We start from the raw sequence: 14,834 nt of genomic DNA, 5'->3' as shown, positions 1-14,834 counted from the left end.
GTACACCATGCTCAACCATCCGATCTACCAGACACTCTTCTTTAAGAAGTACACCATGCTCAACCATCCGATCAACCAGCCACTCTTCTTTAAGAAGTACACCATGCTCAACCATCCCATCTACCAGACACTCTTCTTTAAGAAGTACACCATGCTCAACCATCCGATCTACCAGACACTCTTCTTTAAGAAGTACACCATGCTCAACCATACGATCAACAAGACACTCTTCTTTAAGAAGTACACCATGCTCAACCATCCCATCTACCAGACACTCTTCTTTAAGAAGTACACCATGCTCAACCATCCCATCTACCAGACACTCTTCTTTAAGAAGTACACCATGCTCAACCATCCCATCTACCAGACACTCTTCTTTAAGAAGTACACCATGCTCAACCATACGATCTACCAGACACTCTTCTTTAAGAAGTACACCATGCTCAACCATCCCATCTACCAGACACTCTTCTTTAATAAGTACACCATGCTCAAACATACGATCAACAAGACACTCTTCTTTAAGAAGTACACCATGCTCAACCAACCGATCTACCAGACACTCTTCTTTAAGAAGTACACCATGCTCAACCATCCCATCTACCAGACACTCTTCTTTAAGAAGTACACCATGCTCAACCATCCGATCTATCCAGACACTCTTCTTTAAGAAGTACACCAAGCTCAACCATACGATCTACCAGACACTCTTTTTTAAGAAGTACACCATGCTCAACCATCCGATCAACAAGACACTCTTCTTTAAGAAGTACACCATGCTCAACCATACGATCTAACAGACACTCTTTTTTAAGAAGTACACCATGCTCAACCATCCGATCAACAAGACACTCTTCTTTAAGAAGTACACCATGCTCAACCATCCGATCAACTAGACACTCTTCTTTAAGAAGTATGCCATGCTCAACCATACGATCAACAAGACACTCTTCTTTAAGAAGTACACCATGCTCAACCATCCGATCTACCAGACACTCTTTTTAAGAAGTACACCATGCTCAACCACCTGACCTACCAGACACTCTTCTTTAAGAAGTACACCATGCTCAACCATCCGATCTACCAGCCACTCTTCTTTAAGAAGTACACCATGCTCAACCATACGATCAACAAGATACTCTTCTTTAAGAATTACACCATGCTCAACCATCCAATCAACTAGACACTCTTCTTTAAGAAGTACACCATGCTCAACCATACTATCAACCAGCCACTCTTCTTTAAGAAGTACGCCATGCTCAACAATACTATCAACCAGACACGCTTCTTTGAGAAGTACACCATGCTCAACCATCCGATCTACCAGACACTCTTCTTTAAGAAGTACACCATGCTCAACCATCTGGTCTACCAGACACTCTTCTTTAAGAAGTACACCATGCTCAACCATCCCATCTACCAGACACTCTTCTTTAAGAAGTACACCATGCTCAACCATCCGATCTACCAGACACTCTTCTTTAAGAAGTACACCATGCTCAACCATACGATCTATCCGGACACTCTTTTTTAAGAAGTACACCATGCTCAACCATCTGATCAACAAGACACTCTTCTTTAAGAAGTACACCATGCTCAACCATCCCATCTACCAGACACTCTTCTTTAAGAAGTACACCATGCTCAACCATCCGATCTACCAGAAACACTCTTCTTTAAGAAGTACACCATGCTCAACCATACGATCAACAAGACACTCTTCTTTAAGAAGTACACCATGCTCAACCATTCGATCTACCAGACACTCTTCTTTAAGAAGTACACCATGCTCAACCATACGATCATTAAGACACTCTTCTTTAAGAAATACAAATACACCATGCTCAACCATCCCATCTACCAGACACTCTTCTTTAAGAAGTACACCATGCTCAACCATACGATCTACCAGACACTCTTCTTTAAGAAGTACACCATGCTCAACCATCCGATCAACAAGACACTCTTCTTTAAGAAGTACACCATGCTCAACCATCCGATCTACCAGACACTCTTCTTTAGGAAGTACACCATGCTCAACCATCCGATCTACCAGACACTCTTCTTTAAGAAGTACACCATGCTCAACCATCCGTCTACCAGACACTCTTCTTTAAGAAGTACACCATGCTCAACCATCCGATCAACCAGCCACTCTTCTTTAAGAAGTACACCATGCTCAACCACCCGATCTACCAGACACTCTTCTTTAAGAAGTACACCATGCTCAACCATCCGATCAACTAGACACTCTTCTTTAAGAAGTACACCATGCTCAACCATCCGATCAACCAGCCACTCTTCTTTAAGAAGTACACCATGCTCAACCATCCCATCTACCAGACACTCTTCTTTAAGAAGTACACCATGCTCAACCATCCCATCTACCAGACACTCTTCTTTAAGAAGTACACCATGCTCAACCACCCGATCTACCAGACACTCTTCTTTAAGAAGTACACCATGCTCAACCATCCGATCAACTAGACACTCTTCTTTAAGAAGTACACCATGCTCAACCATCCGATCAACCAGCCACTCTTCTTTAAGAAGTACACCATGCTCAACCATCCCATCTACCAGACACTCTTCTTTAAGAAGTACACCATGCTCAACCATCCCATCTACCAGACACTCTTCTTTAAGAAGTACACCATGCTCAACCATCCCATCTACCAGACACTCTTCTTTAAGAAGTACACCATGCTCAACCATACGATCTACCAGACACTCTTTTTTAAGAATTACACCATGCTCAACCATCCAATCAACAAGACACTCTTCTTTAAGAAGTACACCATGCTCAACCATCCCATCTACCAGACACTCTTCTTTAAGAAGTACACCATGCTCAACCATCCGATCACCCAGACACTCTTCTTTAAGAAGTACACCATGCTCAACCATACGATCAACAAGACACTCTTCTTTAAGAAGTACACCATGCTCAACCATTCGATCTACCAGACACTCTTCTTTAAGAAGTACACCATGCTCAACCATACGATCATTAAGACACTCTTCTTTAAGAAATACAAATACACCATGCTCAACCATCCCATCTACCAGACACTCTTCTTTAAGAAGTACACCATGCTCAACCATCCGATCTACCAGACACTCTTCTTTAAGAAGTACACCATGCTCAACCATCCGATCAACAAGACACTCTTCTTTAAGAAGTACACCATGCTCAACCATCCGATCTACCAGACACTCTTCTTTAGGAAGTACACCATGCTCAACCATCCGATCTACCAGACACTCTTCTTTAAGAAGTACACCATGCTCAACCACCCGATCTACCAGACACTCTTCTTTAAGAAGTACACCATGCTCAACCATCCGATCAACTAGACACTCTTCTTTAAGAAGTACACCATGCTCAACCATCCGTTCTACTAGGCACTCTTCTTTAAGAAGTACACCATGCTCAACCATCCGATCAACCAGACACTCTTCTTTAAGAAGTACACCATGCTCAACCATCCGATCAACCAGCCACTCTTCTTTAAGAAGTACACCATGCTCAACCACCCGATCTACCAGACACTCTTCTTTAAGAAGTACACCATGCTCAACCAACCGATCTACCAGACACTCTTCTTTAAGAAGTACACCATGCTCAACCATCCCATCTACCAGACACTCTTCTTTAAGAAGTACACCATGCTCAACCATCCCATCTACCAGACACTCTTCTTTAAGAAGTACACCATGCTCAACCATCCCATCTACCAGACACTCTTCTTTAAGAAGTACACCATGCTCAACCATCCCATCTACCAGACACTCTTCTTTAAGAAGTACACCATGCTCAACCATACGATCTACCAGACACTCTTCTTTAAGAAGTACACCATGCTCAACCATCCGATCTACCAGACACTCTTCTTTAAGAAGTACACCATGCTCAACCATCCCATCTACCAGACACTCTTCTTTAATAAGTACACCATGCTCAAACATACGATCAACAAGACACTCTTCTTTAAGAAGTACACCATGCTCAACCAACCGATCTACCAGACACTCTTCTTTAAGAAGTACACCATGCTCAACCATCCCATCTACCAGACACTCTTCTTTAAGAAGTACACCATGCTCAACCATCCCATCTACCAGACACTCTTCTTTAAGAAGTACACCATGCTCAACCATCCGATCAACTAGACACTCTTCTTTAAGAAGTATGCCATGCTCAACCATACGATCAACAAGACACTCTTCTTTAAGAAGTACACCATGCTCAACCATCCGTTCTACCAGACACTCTTTTTTAAGAAGTACACCATGCTCAACCACCTGTTCTACCAGATACTCTTCTTTAAGAAGTACACCATGCTCAACCATACGATCAACCAGACACTCTTCTTTAAGAAGTACACCATGCTCAACCATACGATCTACCAGACACTCTTCTTTAAGAAGTATACCATGCTCAACCATCCGATCTACCAGACACTCTACTTTAAGAAGTACACCATGCTCAACCATCCGATCTACCAGCCACTCTTCTTTAAGAAGTACACCATGCTCAACCATACGATCAACAAGATACTCTTCTTTAAGAATTACACCATGCTCAACCATCCAATCAACTAGACACTCTTCTTTAAGAAGTACACCATGCTCAACCATACTATCAACCAGCCACTCTTCTTTAAGAAGTACGCCATGCTCAACAATACTATCAACCAGACACGCTTCTTTAAGAAGTACACCATGCTCAACCATCCGATCTACCAGACACTCTTCTTTAAGAAGTACACCATGCTCAACCATCCGATCTACCAGACACTCTTCTTTAAGAAGTACACCATGCTCAACCATCCCATCTACCAGACACTCTTCTTTAAGAAGTACACCATGCTCAACCATCCCATCTACCAGACACTCTTCTTTAAGAAGTACACCATGCTCAACCATCCGATCTACCAGACACTCTTCTTTAAGAAGTACACCATGCTCAACCATACGATCTACCAGACACTCTTTTTAAGAAGTACACCATGCTCAACCATCCAATCAACAAGACACTCTTCTTTAAGAAGTACACCATGCTCAACCATCCCATCTACCAGACACTCTTCTTTAAGAAGTACACCATGCTCAACCATCCGATCTACCAGACACTCTTCTTTAAGAAGTACACCATGCTCAACCATCCGATCAACAAGACACTCTTCTTTAAGAAGTACACCATGCTCAACCATCCGATCTACCAGACACTCTTCTTTAGGAAGTACACCATGCTCAACCATCCGTTCTACCAGACACTCTTCTTTAAGAAGTACACCATGCTCAACCATCCGTCTACCAGACACTCTTCTTTAAGAAGTACACCATGCTCAACCATCCGATCAACCAGACACTCTTCTTTAAGAAATACACCATGCTCAACCATCCCATCTACCAGACACTCTTCTTTAAGAAGTACACCATGCTCAACCATCTGATCAACCAGACACTCTTCTTTAAGAAATACACCGTGCTCAACCATCCCATCTACCAGACACTCTTCTTTAAGAAGTACACCATGCTCAACCATCTGATCAACTAGACACTCTTCTTTAAGAAGTACACCATGCTCAACCATCCGGCCTACTAGACACTCTTCTTTAAGAAGTACACCATGCTCAACCATCCGATCTACCAGACACTCTTCTTTAAGAAGTACACCATGCTCAACCATACGATCAACTAGACACTCTTCTTTAAGAAGTACACCATGCTCAACCATCCCATCTACCAGACACTCTTCTTTAAGAAGTACACCATGCTCAACCATCCGATCTACCAGACACTCTTCTTTAAGAAGTACACCATGCTCAACCATACGATCAACCAGACACTCTTCTTTAAGAAGTACACCATGCTCAACAATACTATCAACCAGACACTCTTCTTTAAGAAGTACGCCATGCTCAACAATACTATCAACCAGACACTCTTCTTTAAGAAGTACACCATGCTCAACCATCCGATCTACCAGACACTCTTCTTTAAGAAGTACACCATGCTCAACCATCCGTCTACCAGACACTCTTCTTTAAGAAGTACACCATGCTCAACCATACGATCAACAAGACTCTCTTCTTTAAGAAGTACAACATGCTCAACCATCCCATCTACCAGACACTCTTCTTTAAGAAGTACACCATGCTCAACCATCCGATCCTACCAGACACTCTTCTTTAGGAAGTACACCATGCTCAACCATCCGATCTACCAGACACTCTTCTTTAAGAAGTACACCATGCTCAACCATCCGATCTACCAGACACTCTTCTTTAAGAAGTACACCATGCTCAACCATCCGATCAACTAGACACTCTTCTTTAAGAAGTACACCATGCTCAACCATCCGATCAACTAGACACTCTTCTTTAAGAAGTACACCATGCTCAACCATCCGATCTACTAGACACTCTTCTTTAAGAAGTACACCATGCTCAACCATCCGATCAACCAGACACTCTTCTTTAAGAAGTACACCATGCTCAACCATACGATCAACCAGACACTCTTCTTTAAGAAGTACACCATGCTCAACCATACGATCTACCAGACACTCTTCTTTAAGAAGTACACCATGCTCAACCATCCGATCTACCAGACACTCTACTTTAAGAAGTACACCATGCTCAACCATCCGATCTACCAGCCACTCTTCTTTAAGAAGTACACCATGCTCAACCATACGATCAACAAGATACTCTTCTTTAAGAATTACACCATGCTCAACCATCCAATCAACTAGACACTCTTCTTTAAGAAGTACACCATGCTCAACCATACTATCAACCAGCCACTCTTCTTTAAGAAGTACGCCATGCTCAACAATACTATCAACCAGACACGCTTCTTTAAGAAGTACACCATGCTCAACCATCCGATCTACCAGACACTCTTCTTTAAGAAGTACACCATGCTCAACCAACCGATCTACCAGACACTCTTCTTTAAGAAGTACACCATGCTCAACCATCCCATCTACCAGACACTCTTCTTTAAGAAGTACACCATGCTCAACCATCCGATCTACCAGACACTCTTCTTTAAGAAGTACACCATGCTCAACCATATGATCTACCAGACACTCTTTTTTAAGAAGTACACCATGCTCAACCATCCAATCAACAAGACACTCTTCTTTAAGAAGTACACCATGCTCAACCATCCCATCTACCAGACACTCTTCTTTAAGAAGTACACCATGCTCAACCATCCGATCTACCAGACACTCTTCTTTAAGAAGTACACCATGCTCAACCATCCGATCAACAAGACACTCTTCTTTAAGAAGTACACCATGCTCAACCATCCGATCTACCAGACACTCTTCTTTAAGAAGTACACCATGCTCAACCATCCGTCTACCAGACACTCTTCTTTAGGAAGTACACCATGCTCAACCATCCGTTCTACCAGACACTCTTCTTTAAGAAGTACACCATGCTCAACCATCCGTCTACCAGACACTCTTCTTTAAGAAGTACACCATGCTCAACCATTCGATCTACCAGACACTCTTCTTTAAGAAGTACACCATGCTCAACCATACGATCATTAAGACACTCTTCTTTAAGAAATACAAATACACCATGCTCAACCATCCCATCTACCAGACACTCTTCTTTAAGAAGTACACCATGCTCAACCATCCGATCTACCAGACACTCTTCTTTAAGAAGTACACCATGCTCAACCATCCGATCAACAAGACACTCTTCTTTAAGAAGTACACCATGCTCAACCATCCGATCTACCAGACACTCTTCTTTAGGAAGTACACCATGCTCAACCATCCGTTCTACCAGACACTCTTCTTTAAGAAGTACACCATGCTCAACCATCCGTCTACCAGACACTCTTCTTTAAGAAGTACACCATGCTCAACCATCCGATCAACCAGACACTCTTCTTTAAGAAATACACCATGCTCAACCATCCCATCTACCAGACACTCTTCTTTAAGAAGTACACCATGCTCAACCATCTGATCAACCAGACACTCTTCTTTAAGAAATACACCGTGCTCAACCATCCCATCTACCAGACACTCTTCTTTAAGAAGTACACCATGCTCAACCATCTGATCAACTAGACACTCTTCTTTAAGAAGTACACCATGCTCAACCATCCGGCCTACTAGACACTCTTCTTTAAGAAGTACACCATGCTCAACCATCCCATCTACCAGACACTCTTCTTTAAGAAGTACACCATGCTCAACCATCCGATCTACCAGACACTCTTCTTTAAGAAGTACACCATGCTCAACCATACGATCAACCAGACACTCTTCTTTAAGAAGTACACCATGCTCAACAATACTATCAACCAGACACTCTTCTTTAAGAAGTACGCCATGCTCAACAATACTATCAACCAGACACTCTTCTTTAAGAAGTACACCATGCTCAACCATCCGATCTACCAGACACTCTTCTTTAAGAAGTACACCATGCTCAACCATCCGTCTACCAGACACTCTTCTTTAAGAAGTACACCATGCTCAACCATACGATCAACAAGACTCTCTTCTTTAAGAAGTACAACATGCTCAACCATCCCATCTACCAGACACTCTTCTTTAAGAAGTACACCATGCTCAACCATCCGATCCTACCAGACACTCTTCTTTAGGAAGTACACCATGCTCAACCATCCGATCTACCAGACACTCTTCTTTAAGAAGTACACCATGCTCAACCATCCGATCTACCAGACACTCTTCTTTAAGAAGTACACCATGCTCAACCATCCGATCAACTAGACACTCTTCTTTAAGAAGTACACCATGCTCAACCATCCGATCAACTAGACACTCTTCTTTAAGAAGTACACCATGCTCAACCATTCGATCTACTAGACACTCTTCTTTAAGAAGTACACCATGCTCAACCATCCGATCAACCAGACACTCTTCTTTAAGAAGTACACCATGCTCAACCATACGATCAACCAGACACTCTTCTTTAAGAAGTACACCATGCTCAACCATACGATCTACCAGACACTCTTCTTTAAGAAGTACACCATGCTCAACCATCCGATCTACCAGACACTCTACTTTAAGAAGTACACCATGCTCAACCATCCGATCTACCAGCCACTCTTCTTTAAGAAGTACACCATGCTCAACCATACGATCAACAAGATACTCTTCTTTAAGAATTACACCATACTCAACCATCCAATCAACTAGACACTCTTCTTTAAGAAGTACACCATGCTCAACCATACTATCAACCAGCCACTCTTCTTTAAGAAGTACGCCATGCTCAACAATACTATCAACCAGACACGCTTCTTTAAGAAGTACACCATGCTCAACCATCCGATCTACCAGACACTCTTCTTTAAGAAGTACACCATGCTCAACCAACCGATCTACCAGACACTCTTCTTTAAGAAGTACACCATGCTCAACCATCCCATCTACCAGACACTCTTCTTTAAGAAGTACACCATGCTCAACCATCCGATCTACCAGACACTCTTCTTTAAGAAGTACACCATGCTCAACCATATGATCTACCAGACACTCTTTTTTAAGAAGTACACCATGCTCAACCATCCAATCAACAAGACACTCTTCTTTAAGAAGTACACCATGCTCAACCATCCCATCTACCAGACACTCTTCTTTAAGAAGTACACCATGCTCAACCATCCGATCTACCAGACACTCTTCTTTAAGAAGTACACCATGCTCAACCATCCGATCAACAAGACACTCTTCTTTAAGAAGTACACCATGCTCAACCATCCGATCTACCAGACACTCTTCTTTAGGAAGTACACCATGCTCAACCATCCGTTCTACCAGACACTCTTCTTCAAGAAGTACACCATGCTCAACCATCCGTCTACCAGACACTCTTCTTTAAGAAGTACACCATGCTCAACCATCCGATCAACTAGACACTCTTCTTTAAGAAGTACACCATGCTCAACCATCCGATCAACCAGACACTCTTCTTTAAGAAATACACCATGCTCAACCATCCCATCTACCAGACACTCTTCTTTAAGAAGTACACCATGCTCAACCATCTGATCAACCAGACACTCTTCTTTAAGAAATACACCGTGCTCAACCATCCCATCTACCAGACACTCTTCTTTAAGAAGTACACCATGCACAACCATCCGATCAACCAGACACTCTTCTTTAAGAAATACACCATGCTCAACCATCCCATCTACCAGACACTCTTCTTTAAGAAGTACACCATGCTCAACCATCTGATCAACCAGACACTCTTCTTTAAGAAATACACCGTGCTCAACCATCCCATCTACCAGACACTCTTCTTTAAGAAGTACACCATGCTCAACCATCTGATCAACTAGACACTCTTCTTTAAGAAGTACACCATGCTCAACCATCCGGCCTACTAGACACTCTTCTTTAAGAAGTACACCATGCTCAACCATCCCATCTACCAGACACTCTTCTTTAAGAAGTACACCATGCTCAACCATCCGTCTACCAGACACTCTTCTTTAAGAAGTACACCATGCTCAACCATACGATCAACAAGACACTCTTCTTTAAGAAGTACAACATGCTCAACCATCCCATCTACCAGACACTCTTCTTTAAGAAGTACACCATGCTCAACCAACCGATCTACCAGACACTCTTCTTTAGGAATTACACCATGCTCAACCATTCGATCTACCAGACACTCTTCTTTAAGAAGTACACCATGCTCAACCATCCGATCAACTAGACACTCTTCTTTAAGAAGTACACCATGCTCAACCATCCTATCAACCAGACACTCTTCTTTAAGAAATACACCATGCTCAACCATCCCATCTACCAGACACTCTTCTTTAAGAAGTACACCATGCTCAACCATCTGATCAACCAGACACTCTTCTTTAAGAAATACACCGTGCTCAACCATCCCATCTACCAGACACTCTTCTTTAAGAAGTACACCATTCTCAACCATCCGATCAACTAGACACTCTTCTTTAAGAAGTACACCATGCTCAACCATCCGATCTACTAGACACTCTTCTTTAAGAAGTACACCATGCTCAACCATCCGATCAACCAGACACTCTTCTGTAAGAAGTACACCATGCTCAACCATCCGATCAACCAGACACTCTTCTTTAAGAAGTACACCATGCTCAACCATACGATCTACCAGACACTCTTCTTTAAGAAGTACACCATGCTCAACCATCCGATCAACCAGACACTCTTCTTTAAGAAGTACACCATGCTCAACCATCCGATCTACCAGACACTCTCCTTTAAGAAGTACACCATGCTCAACCATCCGATCTACCAGACACTCTTCTTTAAGAAGTACACCATGCTCAACCATCCGATCTACCAGACACTCTTCTTTAAGAAGTACACCATGCTCAACCATCCCATCTACCAGACACTCTTCTTTAAGAAGTATACCATGCTCAACAATCCGGTCTACCAGACACTCTTCTTTAAGGAGTACACCATGCTCAACCATCCCATCTACCAGACACTCTTCTTTAAGAAGTACCACCATGCTCAACCATCCCATCTACCAGACACTCTTCTTTAAGAAGTACACCATGCTCAACCATCCGATCAACAAGAAATACCACCACAGCTTTATTCATCCGGGATGCATAAGCAACATTTTCATAGCCTACCTTCTCTCCTACGGCGACCAGAAACTCCTTCACGGTGACAGTAGCTTCAGTAACTCAACTAAAGCTGTGCCGAAGTGACAGGGACGACGTCCCCATGTGGGCCACCACCCCCGCCAAACTCAGGGTAACTTCGACACGAAAAACAATATACTTAATTCTACCACATCAATTAAATAAAAATAATGATAACCTTAATCTTAATCATCATCATCATCATCATCATCATCATCATCAAAAATGGAAACCACCAAGAAAAGGAAACAAGAGAAAACACAGGATATATAAATATACTCACAACTCCCAGCATGCACCTAACACTCCCAGCATGCACCTAACACTCCCAGCATGCACCTAACACTCCCAGCATGCACCTAACACTCCCAGCATGCACCTAACACTCCCAGCATGCACCTAACACTCCCAGCATGCAACTAACACTCCCAGCATGCACCTAACACTCCCAGCATGCAACTAACACTCCCAGCATGCACCTAACACTCCCAGCATGCACCTAACACTCCCAGCATGCACCTAACACTCCCAGCATGCACCTAACACTCCCAGCATGCACCTAACACTCCCAGCATGCACCTAACACTCCCAGCATGCAACTAACACTCCCAGCATGCACCTAACACTCCCAGCATGCAACCTAACACTCCCAGCATGCACCTAACACTCCCAGCATGCACCTAACACTCCCAGCATGCACCTAACACTCCCAGCATGCACCTAACACTCCCAGCATGCACCTAACACTCCCAGCATGCACCTAACACTCCCAGCATGCACCTAACACTCCCAGCATGCACCTAACACTCCCAGCATGCACCTAACACTCCCAGCATGCACCTAACACTCCCAGCACTCCCAGCATGCAGAGAGAGACAAAGAGACATAGGAATATGTGTCAACAGTAACCTTGGGAAAATCCTCTGCATTATTATTAACAGCAGACTCGTACATTTCCTCAATGAAAACAATGTACTGAGCAAATGTCAAATTGGCTTTTTACCAAATTACCGTACAACAGACCATGTATTCACCCTGCACACCCTAATTGACAACCAAACAAACCAAAACAAAGGCAAAGTCTTCTCATGCTTTGTTGATTTCAAAAAAGCCTTCGACTCAATCTGGCATGAGGGTCTGCTATACAAACTGATGGAAAGTGGTGTTGGGGGTAAAACATACGACATTATAAAATCCATGTACACAAACAACAAGTGTGCGGTTAAAATTGGCAAAAAACACACACATTTCTTCACACAGGGTCGTGGGGTTAGACAGGGATGCAGCTTAAGCCCCACCCTCTTCAACATATATATCAACGAATTGGCGAGGGCACTAGAAAGGTCTGCAGCACCCGGCCTCCCCCTGCTAGAATCCGAAGTCAAATGTCTGCTGTTTGCTGATGATCTGGTGCTTCTGTCACCAACCAAGGAGGGCCTACAGCAGCACCTAGATCTTATGCACAGATTCTGTCAGACCTGGGCCCTGACAGTAAATCTCAGTAAGACCAAAATAATGGTGTTCCAAAAAAGGTCCAGTCACCAGGACCACAAATACAAATTCCATCTAGACACTGTTGCCCTAGAGCACACAAAAAACTATACATACCTTGGCCTAAACATCAGCACCACAGGTAACTTCCACAAAGCTGTGAACGATCTGAGAGACAAGGCAAGAAGGGCATTCTATGCCATCAAAAGAAACATAAATTTCAACATACCAATTAGGATCTGGCAAAAAATACTTGAATCAGTCATAGAGCCCATTGCCCTTTATGGTTGTGAGGTCTGGGGTCCGCTCACCAACCAAGACTTCACAAAATGGGACAAACACCAAATTGAGACTCTGCACGCAGAATTCTGCAAAAATATCCTCCGTGTACAACGTAGAACACCAAATAATGCATGCAGAGCAGAATTAGGCCGATACCCACTAATTATCAAAATCCAGAAAAGAGCTGTTAAATTCTACAACCACCTAAAAGGAAGCGATTCCCAAACATTCCATAACAAAGCCATCACCTACAGAGAGATGAACCTGGAGAAGAGTCCCCTAAGCAAGCTGGTCCTGGGGCTCTGTTCACAAACACAAACACACACTACAGAGCCCCAGGACAGCAGCACAATTAGACCCAACCAAATCATGAGAAAACAAAAAGATAACTACTTAACACATTGGAAAGAATTAACAAAAAAACAGAGCAAACTAGAATGCTATTTGGCCCTACACAGAGAGTACACAGCGGCAGAATACCTGACCACTGTGACTGACCCAAAATTAAGGAAAGCCTTGACTATGTACAGACTCAGTGAGCATAGCCTTGCTATTGAGAAAGGCCGCCGTAGGCAGACTTGGCTCTCAAGAGAAGACAGGCTATGTGCTCACTGCCCACAAAATGAGTTGGAAACTGAGCTGCACTTCCTAACCTCCTGCCCAATGTATGACCATATTAGAGAGACATATTTCCCTCAGATTACACAGATCCACAAAGAATTCGAAAACAAATCCAATTTTGAAAAACTCCCATATCTACTGGGTGAAATTCCACAGTGTGCCATCACAGCAGCAAGATTTGTGACCTGTTGCCACGAGAAAAGGGCAACCAGTGAAGAACAAACACCATTGTAAATACAACCCATATTTATGTTTATTTATTTTATCTTGTGTCCTTTAGCCATTTGTACATTGTTAGAACACTGTATATATATATAATATGACATTTGTAATGTCTTTACTGTTTTGAAACTTCTGTATGTGTAATGTTTACTGTTAATTTTTGTTGTTTTTCACTTTATATATTCACTTTGTATGTTGTCTACCTCACTTGCTTTGGCAATGTTAACACATGTTTCCCATGCCAATAAAGCCCTTGAATTGAATTGAATTGAATTGATAGAGACAGGGAGAGAGACAGAGACAGAGATAGAGACAGGGAGAGAGACAGAGACAGAAACAGAGACAGAGACAGAGAGAGAGAGAGAGGAGAGAGAGAGAGAGAGAGAGAACAGGTAGAGAGAGAGACAGAGAGAGAGAGAACAGGTAGACAGAGAGAGAGAGAAGAGAGAGAAGACAGAGAGAGAGAGAGAAGAGAGAGAGAGACAGGTAGACAAGAGAGAGAGAGAGAGAGAGAAGAGAGAGAGAGAGAACAGGTA

The 14,834-nt window shown here is 42.9% G+C and overlaps 1 protein-coding gene across 1 annotated transcript in view; it reads right to left on the bottom strand.

Annotated features, from left to right (window-relative positions):
• Positions 1–14,834, bottom strand: part of LOC109885465 (pyruvate carboxylase, mitochondrial) — a 290,100-nt gene that overhangs the window by 79,048 nt on the left and 196,218 nt on the right. The window lies entirely within an intron of this gene.

Source organism: Oncorhynchus kisutch, linkage group LG16, assembly GCF_002021735.2.
Source record: "Oncorhynchus kisutch isolate 150728-3 linkage group LG16, Okis_V2, whole genome shotgun sequence".
NCBI classification, from domain to species: Eukaryota; Metazoa; Chordata; class Actinopteri; order Salmoniformes; family Salmonidae; genus Oncorhynchus; species Oncorhynchus kisutch.
The sequence above is the reverse complement of the archived record's forward strand: the minus strand, read 5'-3'. Positions and strand labels throughout refer to the sequence as shown.